The following is a 9,636-nucleotide window of genomic DNA, read 5'->3' as shown; positions in this document are numbered from 1 at the left end:
CAGAAGCCATGTCCAGTGCTCTAGCCCTAGCGAGAACTCATGTGTGCTTAATATTGTGTGATATGCCATGAATTTTAATCTATTACGTGTCCCAGCACTAGTCATTTTTTGTGTGCACTTTTATCTATTTTTGTGAATTTTTACTGTATTTCAAGGCCAGCCAACATGGCCAGGCATGCCTAGGCGGCGGCCAACACGCCCAGCGAGCCAGCATGCACCGGCGGCGGCCAGCCAACCTGGCCAACGAGCCAAACCGAGCCCAAGGCTAGTACGTGAGGCCATAGGGGCAAAATCATCCATCCAGGTCACAAATACATGTATTAGGAATAAAAAAGGGATGAAATACATCTAATGTCATAAAAATCAAGAGTCCAACGTTTGGAGAGCTATTTTTACAAAGACGATGTTTGGAGTCCTAAATCTGCGAAGCGCATTGTTTGGAGTCTCGAATATACAATTTTCTCACCCTCGGTGGTAATGCCGGCGATTTATCAACACTTGGTCATAATTCATCCTGTTGGTTGTCCGTCCACACGTGTTGGATCATGCTAACCAATCTATGATCGTGTTGGATCTTGTAACCCTTAGGATGTAGGAATGCCTAGACGCACGGTTTTTTGGCCTTCCTTGGATTACTGTCCATTTTGTCAACTGTGAAGCAAGTATAGGGACTACTCAGACCGCTTCTCCTAGAGTATGGGCTTGGGTCTTCTACTTATTCAGTGGGTAGGACACTAAAGCCATGAGAATTCATAGGATGGCCGGATATCCAAGTAAGGGTGATAATTACTGGTGTCCCTCCTGATGAATCAAGAAAAAGGGCAGGGAAGACTATGATGCATTTTTGTGTGATTGGTGGATGCATGATATGTGAAAGTGACTGAATAAAGAATGGCATCCTTTTCGACTAAGTTGGACCTAGGTTCTTCATACCAACAACATAGAAAAGCAGGCAAAAAAACTAAGCACAATCATGGATCCATTACATTATAAAGACTTATTTGCAGAAGGACTAACTTGGAAATGTTTAAGAAATCAACAAAAGAAGGGAATCTTGCGGTTTTCTACTACTACTAAAAGTCAATAGACAAGGAAGTCTTTGGTCACTACAACCACCCTCCAAAAGGCTTTTGGACTTCTATATTAGCCGGTTCCAAGTCATGCATAATAACTGAATACTTTGATATCGGCCGGTCCCAAGTCATGCGAACCAGGTAGGGATTCATCTCTATCTACTTCTCACATGCCCTCAAACCCAGAGATATGCCGCCAAGCCTTTGCTCATATCCACCCACAATCTCTTGTCGATGGGAAAAATAATCCCTCTTTCCCCATCTTAACGGCCTTAAGTTAGACCATAACCAACCCAAGGAGAAAAGCACACATCATTCCCTAGTCAATGTAAAGCACTTAATTAGCATAAGCCGGTCCATGACCATGGACATGGCCTTATGTAATATCTATACTCTGTAGATTTTCTATACCCAAAGTTACCATCATTGTTGGGGCCATGCCTAGGCCATATCAGAAGAAAACTAACTAGTCAAATAGTACCCTGCCTCCGATATCGAGTCACTCTAGATGCCAGTAGTGCATATAGGGTTATGAATCGTACTATATCCGGGCCTTAATGGAGTGTTAAAGGTCTCAAGGGTATGACAGCTCCACTTCATACTCCTAACATTGTCACCTCCATCCTCATAGGTATATGGCACCACCTCTAACTAGTCTTGGTGATCGGCCCATTCCCATGCATGTTGGAAGATGGTGTGTAAGCTATGACCAAGTTCGTAGAAATAACAATAATTCTTATGATATCAAATAAGCTCCATTAGATATACTATGAAATATAATGTATTTTTCATAATGGCAAAATTTGCTATGAATTGTCAACGGACACTGAAAAAGTTCAATTGGTGGTTGTACACTATGGTCCGTGACATATTTGCTGGAAGACATCATGTCCACTAAATAATATTTGCAGGCTGAGTAGGAGAGAGAATAATTGCAAAATGACATCTAGTGCCCATGAGTTGACTTGCCTTGTATGTGAGCCTCACATGTCATTCTATTTCTCTGACCTCACCCTTGTCGTCGGTGCATTGGCACCGCTCTCTCACGGCCCTCGGTGCTGTTGCTCTCCTTGTTGGTGTGCGCCCCTGGTTTTCCATAATCAATGGGACAGTGGAGGATATATATGACACGTGTGGGGGAGGACCTCATGAGCTCACCAAACAAGAACAACCCCCATTGCTATTGCTATTCTTTGATGCATCCTTGCCCAACAGGGACCCACCCCTCGATGATCTCTAAATGCAAGAGAAGCTCATGATCCTCAAACGCTGACACGAAGAGCCCTGGGACCAGCTGCTGCCCAGGTTGACGCTAAGCCACACACGAGCGCCAAGATGACGAAGCAGGAGTGTGCCTAGCCCGTCCATTTCCACACCAAACAGCTTGCTACTGCCCTCCCACACCGACACCAACGAGCACGCAAGCCTACCACATGGCCCGATGAATGCTACCTGTGATTGGTTTTGTGCCGCCACACCAAGCAAGTGGCCTCTGCGCTGGATCTCGGGGAGGACTGCCATGATGGGTGGTATAGTGGAGGTGGCCTCCAAGGCGCACAGACGACATAGACGAATGCACTTGTATGGAATTCGGTGGCTTAGGACCTTCCATTTTGAAGCCCGTTGCCATCGTTTGGAGAGTGGGGGGGGGGGGGGGTTGGCGTAGGCCGGTGGCAGAAAGACATGCGGCAACGAGTACCCCTATAATACACCAGTTAGAATAAATCTACAGCCACACAATAGATACCTGCTCCCACGATCATGACCTATGCTATATCCACACCCATGAGTACACCTAGAAAATATAACACCATCAAAACAGATACACCAGATTATCTTATTATCTTATTGCTCGTTCCAATCCGACTACTCATGTACAGTGCGTCTGCCGTGACCCTACCGCGGACCCTCCTAGCTTCCACTTGATCGGACGCGAAGATTCCCGGTTCGATTGCTCCTTCGCTCTTTCTTTTTCCATCTCTTCGCTCGAGCGACGGATTCCGATGCGTCTTCGACGAGGTCAACCAGGCCGAGAGTACGCATCCCTCCTACAGGTAATCACCATTCCATCATCTTATAACTTCTAATCGAACCAATCTGATGAATCGATCCATCTTCTCCGACCGTGCAGTTCCAGGCTTCCAGCTGGAGGAGCTGGTCGAGAACGAGGATTTCGCGGAGGCCGCCAAACTCAAGAGGGACATCATAGAGGCCACCGGAAATGACACCGTAGCCCACGTCATGGCCGAACTCAAGGTACGGAACTGCTTTGTGATGCCTGACATTCTGTTCCATTACCGATTTTTAAATGAGATGTTTATCTTTCCCCACCTATTTTGGATTAGGATCTTCTGACTGCGGCATTTGTCCCGTTTGGTTGCTCTTGTCCTTCTAAATTCTGGCAGAGTGCTAGAGGAGCAGCAGTACCAGGACGGAACCCTCAACTAAACCACGTCTACTACAACAACCAGCCAACCAGGAGTGCGTCCTGGTTCTGTTTGGTTGCTCTTGTCCTGGTGCAGCGGAAAGATGAACATCTCAAGGACAAGAGCAACCATGGCAGTCTAATCGGGGGAAAAAAAGCAACCATGGCAGTCAGGGAGCAGAGGGAGATACCTGTTCAGAAGTGATTACAAGATTGCGTTGACAAGGGTGCTATTCATGCATCAAACGGATACGTACTTGGTATCTTTTAGAGCTCCGATCCACCAAGATGAGGTTTTATCGGGGAAATATTGGACTCTTGGTTTGGTTGGTATGGAGATGCACTTCAAAGTGTGAAGTTCATTTTGTTGTTGACCGACCACTAGAGAGCATAAAGCATTCATGTATGTGAACATGTCATATTTGCCGCTAGATGTTCATTCCAACTAATTAAGAAGATGATTCAGCGACTAAGAATAATCTTGTCAGTTAAATACCTACCACTGTGTTGTTCTCTAGCTATCAGAAACATTTTTTGTGGTGATCTTATTATACTTATGCTCAACTGTAGGTACATTCGTTGGCTGTTAGCTGGCAGCTGCTAAGAAAAATGCCTCAGCGTGTAATGTGCGGCATGATAAAATGGTCACCAAGACATTCTAACTTCCTTATATCTATAAGGTTAGCTTCATGTCCAATTCTTTTTAAATCAGGTGGACACTCAGCACTTCCATCTCACTGCCAATACAACTACAGACATTCCGATTTATGTATACGTACATGGTAATGATGATTTTTTCAGTTACTAGCGGTGTAAGCATGCTTAACACTGCTTTTAAATTAATTATTAGCTGATGTCCATGTGGAAAATATGGTAATTTTTTATTTAACAAATTAATAAATTGCAAGTCATAAGTGCGTATATCCATTTGATGCGGCATGAAGAACACCTACTTCATAGAGAAGGTGGAGATGTTCATATGGAGACTACATTTATTACTCAATTGCTCCGTCGCGACGGAAAGGCTGATGCAACGACATTGAGCTATAGTAGAGATGACATGATTCAAACATGGGTCCAAAATTATTTAGACGCTGATATGGTAAGTTTGACCACAAGATCTGATATATGCTATTTTCTGTTGATTGAAACGTATGGAAAAATTTAGAAAAATCTCTATTACTGCAGGTGTTTCTTCCAATTAATATTGAGAAGTATCACTGGTACCTAGCGGTTGTCAATGCTTCGGAAGGACATATACATGTTTTGGATTCTTTCGGAGAAAATATGTTACAATGGCAAGATCTCGACTACAAGGTATGACTTAATGATTGATTGTATACAAATACATAATATTTTTTAAAATTTTGTTAATATCCTTTTCTAAAACTTGGTGTTCCGGTCATAGTAGTTAATAGGAATGGAAAGATTAATAAAGCATGCAACAAAGCATAGTGAGCTGAACCAAAACAAAAGGGAACACTAGTAGAGAACAGACCTTTGATCCTCGGCCAAAATGGGCTCTAGTCCCGGAATTTTTTGCCCCCGGGACTAGAAATACCTTTAGTCCCGGTTGGTGGCTCCAACCGGGACTAAAGGTTCCTGCCCAACGGCTACTGCGCCAGACAGAGGTGGCAGGGACCTTTAGTCCCGGTTGGAGCCACCAACCGGGACTAAAGGTATACTTTTACTCCCGGTTGGTGGCTCCAACCGGGAGTAAAGGTCTACTCCCGGGCCGTGGCTGCGCCCGGGGTTAGAAAGTTACCTTTAGTCCCGATTGGATCTATCAACCGGGACTAAATGTTCTCCCTTTATAAATCGGCCGTCTCCTCCTTCCTCCCCGAGCCCGAGCTCAGCACATTTTGAAGCTCACTGCAGTAGTGTTCTTGCTTCCTCCCTCCCTCCATTGTTCCTCCATCCATTCTTCGATTCCTCCGTCGATTCTTCAGTTGTAAAGGTTACCAATCTCATACTCTCATTTTTTACCATTTTCTTATACCATTTTATTCACTATATATATTTATGGTTCTTTATTGTGGTTTTTTTTTCATTTGTAAGCAATTTGAGCTCAAAATCACTTTAAGCTTGCATATTTACATGAAAGAAGGTTAAAGTATATATAAATATAAAGTTAGAAAATAGTTAGAAAATTATAGCAAATCCTTACTAGTTGAACTTGCGGACCGTGTTCAGGTCGGCGAGGATGTTCTCTGCCGAGCGGGTAACGGACGTCAAGGAGGAGCTTTGATTCTACGAGGGAGAGCGATAACGGTCGTGGAAGACCGTGTTCCCTTCCTCGTAGAATCGGAGCTCTTCCTTGACCAAGTACGGTGCCGTCCGGTGGAGAAATCCTCGCCGAGCTGATCACGTAAGCAAGGTCAACTAGTACGGATGGTTATTTATTCACATGTCCCGATATCGTCGTAGTAGTCTATCAATCACCGTACCTAAACGTAGTATATATAAATAAAAACTTAGAAAATAGTTAGAAAATTATAGAAAATCCGTACTAGTTGAACTTGCGGACCGTGTTCAGCTCGGCAAGCATGTTCTCTGTCGAGCGGTAACGGACATCAAGTAGTAGTTGTACATTCCCATTCTTCTGTTAATTTGCGGAAATATCATATGAATTACTTACCTGCCGCAGTAAAAGACGAGAACACAATGACCATTAAAAATATCATTGTTTAGAGATCTAGATAATTTTATAGTTTGTTAATTTTATTTGTTTATAAAAGAAGAAATTTATAGTGTATTAAAAAATGAGTATAGAGAGTAGATGGCAACTGCTTCCGGGTCCTCGGCCTCTCATGGGTTTCCAAAGCGACTTAGGCCGGGCCTTCCTCTCATTCCATGCGGCAAGTGTCGTGATGAGATGAAGATTGTGATGGAGTACCGAGTGAAGAAGGAGGGTCCCAACAAGGATCGTATCTTCTACAAGTGTCCGGATCGCAATGTGAGTTATTTTATCGTATTTAATGATTATGGTTAGTTTATACCTATTTTCATGATGGTTGTGATTAAAGTTCTAGTTTTTTGTTTTAATTTCAGTGGGATGGCAGTGGACGATGTTCAGGCTTCTACTGGGAGGAAGAGTATGTTGAACTCGTGCAAAAATATCTTGCACAACAGGCAGATACGGCGGCTAATGAGGCAGTGATCCAGTCGAAGAAGCCCAAAGATGTTGCACAATCGGGGGATCTGTCTGTTTTAGTTGAGATTGGTCGCGAAATCCTTGTGCTCCTGAAATGTATTTTAGCTTTAGTTCTTTTAGTGGTAGTTGGGATTGTCTACATTGTAGCGATGCTTTCATAAATTTGTATCTTTTGTGGTGGCACGCATGTTGTATAAATAATTAATTATGATCTAGGTTTTAATATGATATTTATGTCATGTATTGCAGATAAGCCGTCATTGGATGTATAATGCTGATCGCCGCTCACAAGAGTTCATTGACGGCGTGCATTCTTTATTACGTGCGGCCGAGACAAACAAACGCGACGGTTTCATGTGCTGCCCATGTGCCATATGTAAGAATACGGTGGAATATCCTTGCTCAAGGACTCTTCATTCACACTTGTTCAAGTCGGGTTTCATGCCAAACTATATTTGTTGGACAAAGCACGGAGAAACCGGTGTTGTAATGGAAGAAGATGAAGAAGAACAATGGGACGACAATGATATTATTCCTGATGGTGCGTGCTTCAATGATACTGCAATGGGAGAAGCTGAAGAAGAGGTAGCCGCAGAAGATGAGCCGGCTGATGATCTTTGTCAGGTCATTCGTGATGCACAAAGAGAATGTGAAAGTGAAAAGGAGAAGATCAAGTTCGAGCGGATGCTAGAAGATCACAAGAAATTGTTGTACCCAACTTGTGATGCAGGGCAGAAAAAGTTGGGAACCACACTAGAATTGCTGCAATGGAAGGCAAAGAATGGTGTATCTGACAAGGGATTTGGAGAGTTACTAAAAATCCAAAAGAAGATGCTTCCGAAGTACAATGAATTGCCCGCCACTACCTACGAAGCAAAACAAGTTGTCTGTCCTATGGGGCTAGAAATAGAGAAGATACATGCATGTCCTAATGACTGCATCCTATACCGTGGCAAAGAGTACGAGAAATTGGATGCATGCCCGGTATGCCATGCGTCGCGGTATAAGATCAGGCGAGATGACCCTGGTGATGTTGAGGGCGAACGTCCACGTAAGAAAATCCCTGCCAAGGTTATGTGGTATGCTCCTATAATACCACGCTTGAAACGTCTGTTCAGAAACAAAGAACATGCAAAATTGTTACGATGGCACAAAGAAGACCGTAAGGTAGACAATATGTTGAGACACCCTGCTGATGGGTCCCAGTGGAGAGCAATCGATAGAGAATTCCCGGAGTTTGCAAATGACGCAAGAAACTTAAGGTTTGCTTTAAGTACAGATGGTATCAATCCTTTTGGAGAGCAGAACAGTAGTCATAGCACTTGGCCTGTTACTCTAAGTATCTACAACATTCCTCCTTGGTTATGCATGAAGCGGAAGTTCATTATGATGCCTGTGCTCATCCAAGGCCCGAAGCAACCTGGCAATGACATCGATGTGTACCTGAGACCACTTATTGATGAACTTCTCATTTTGTGGAATAAAGAAGGTGTACGTGTGTGGGATGAGTACAAACAGGAACACTTTGATCTGCGAGCATTGTTGTTCGTAACAATCAATGATTGGCCTGCTCTAAGTAATCTTTCAGGACAGTCAAACAAGGGATATAATGCATGCACACACTGCTTCGGTGATATTAGAGGTGTATTCTTGAAAAAATGTCGAAAGGTCGTGTACCTTGGCCATCGTCGATTTCTTCCTGCAAATCACCCCGTAAGAAAGAAAGGTAAGCATTTTAAAGGGAAAGCAGACCACCTGACCAAGCCTCGCAACCGAACCGGTGAGGATGTACTCGATATGGTCAATGATGTGAAAGTCGTCTTTGGAAAAGGACATGGAAGCCAACCTATTCCGAAAGACGCTAACGGTCACGCACCCATGTGGAAGAAAAAGTCCATATTTTGGGACCTACCCTATTGGCAAGTCCTGGAGGTCCGTAGCTCGATCGACGTGATGCACCTGACGAAGAATCTTTGTGTGAACCTGCTAGGCTTTATGGGTGTGTATGGAAAGCCTAAGGACACATTTGAAGCACGACAGGACCTGCGTTGTTTGAGAGAAAGAGACAACCTGCATCCAGAGAAGACAGATGATGGACGCCATTACTTACGTCCTGCTAGCTACACTCTAAGCAAAGAGGAGAAGGAAATCATGTTTGAATGCTTAAACAACATCAAGGTACCATCTGGATTCTCCTCGAATATAAAGGGTATTATAAATGTGACAGAGAAGAAATTCTGTAACTTAAAGTCCCATGACTGTCACGTTCTCATGACGCAATTACTTCCAGTTGCATTAAGAGGAATTCTACCTCCAAATGTACGTCTAGCCACCGTAAAGCTATGTGCATTCCTCAATGCAATTTCTCAGAAGGCAATTGATCCAACTGATCTAGCTAAACTACAGAATGATGTGGTTCAATGTCTCGTCAGCTTTGAGTTAGTGTTCCCTCCTTCCTTCTTTGATATTATGACACACCTCCTAGTTCACCTAGTCAAGGAGATTTTCACTCTCGGTCCTGTGTTCCTACACAACATGTTCCCCTTAGAGAGATTCATGGGAGTCCTAAAGAAATATGTTCACAACCGTGCTCGCCCAGAAGGAAGCATCGCCAAGGGCTATGGAACAGAAGAGGTCATTGAGTTCTATGTTGACTTTATTCCCGACCTTGACTCGATTGGTGTTCCTGAATCGAGACATGAGGGGAGACTAAGCGGAAAGGGGACACTAGGGAGGAAAACATATATTGGTACGGATGATGATTATTTCAATAAAGCGCACTACATAGTTCTACAGAACTCCTCTTTGGTAGATCCGTATATTGAGACACACAAGGATCTCTTACGATCCGAGTTTCCAGGCAAGACTGAAGCTTGGATTACGCATAAGCACATGGAAACTTTCGGCGGTTGGTTGCGAAAAAAATGTCAAGGTGATGAGAGCATCCATGAGCAACTGTATTTATTGGCTATGCAACCATCATG

The 9,636-nt window shown here is 43.6% G+C and overlaps 1 long non-coding RNA gene across 1 annotated transcript; it reads left to right on the top strand.

Annotated features, from left to right (window-relative positions):
- The first annotated feature begins 3,757 nt into the window (after positions 1–3,757).
- Positions 3,758–4,873, top strand: LOC136458453 (uncharacterized). Its single transcript, XR_010760005.1, has 3 exons — positions 3,758–3,981; positions 4,069–4,600; positions 4,687–4,873. It is a non-coding gene; the product is annotated as an uncharacterized lncRNA (long non-coding RNA).
- Positions 4,874–9,636: the final 4,763 nt, after the last annotated feature.

Source organism: Miscanthus floridulus, chromosome 6 (assembly GCF_019320115.1).
Source record: "Miscanthus floridulus cultivar M001 chromosome 6, ASM1932011v1, whole genome shotgun sequence".
Classification (NCBI taxonomy): domain Eukaryota; kingdom Viridiplantae; phylum Streptophyta; class Magnoliopsida; order Poales; family Poaceae; genus Miscanthus; species Miscanthus floridulus.
Note: the sequence above shows the minus strand (reverse complement) of the source record. Positions and strands in the feature narration are given on the sequence as shown.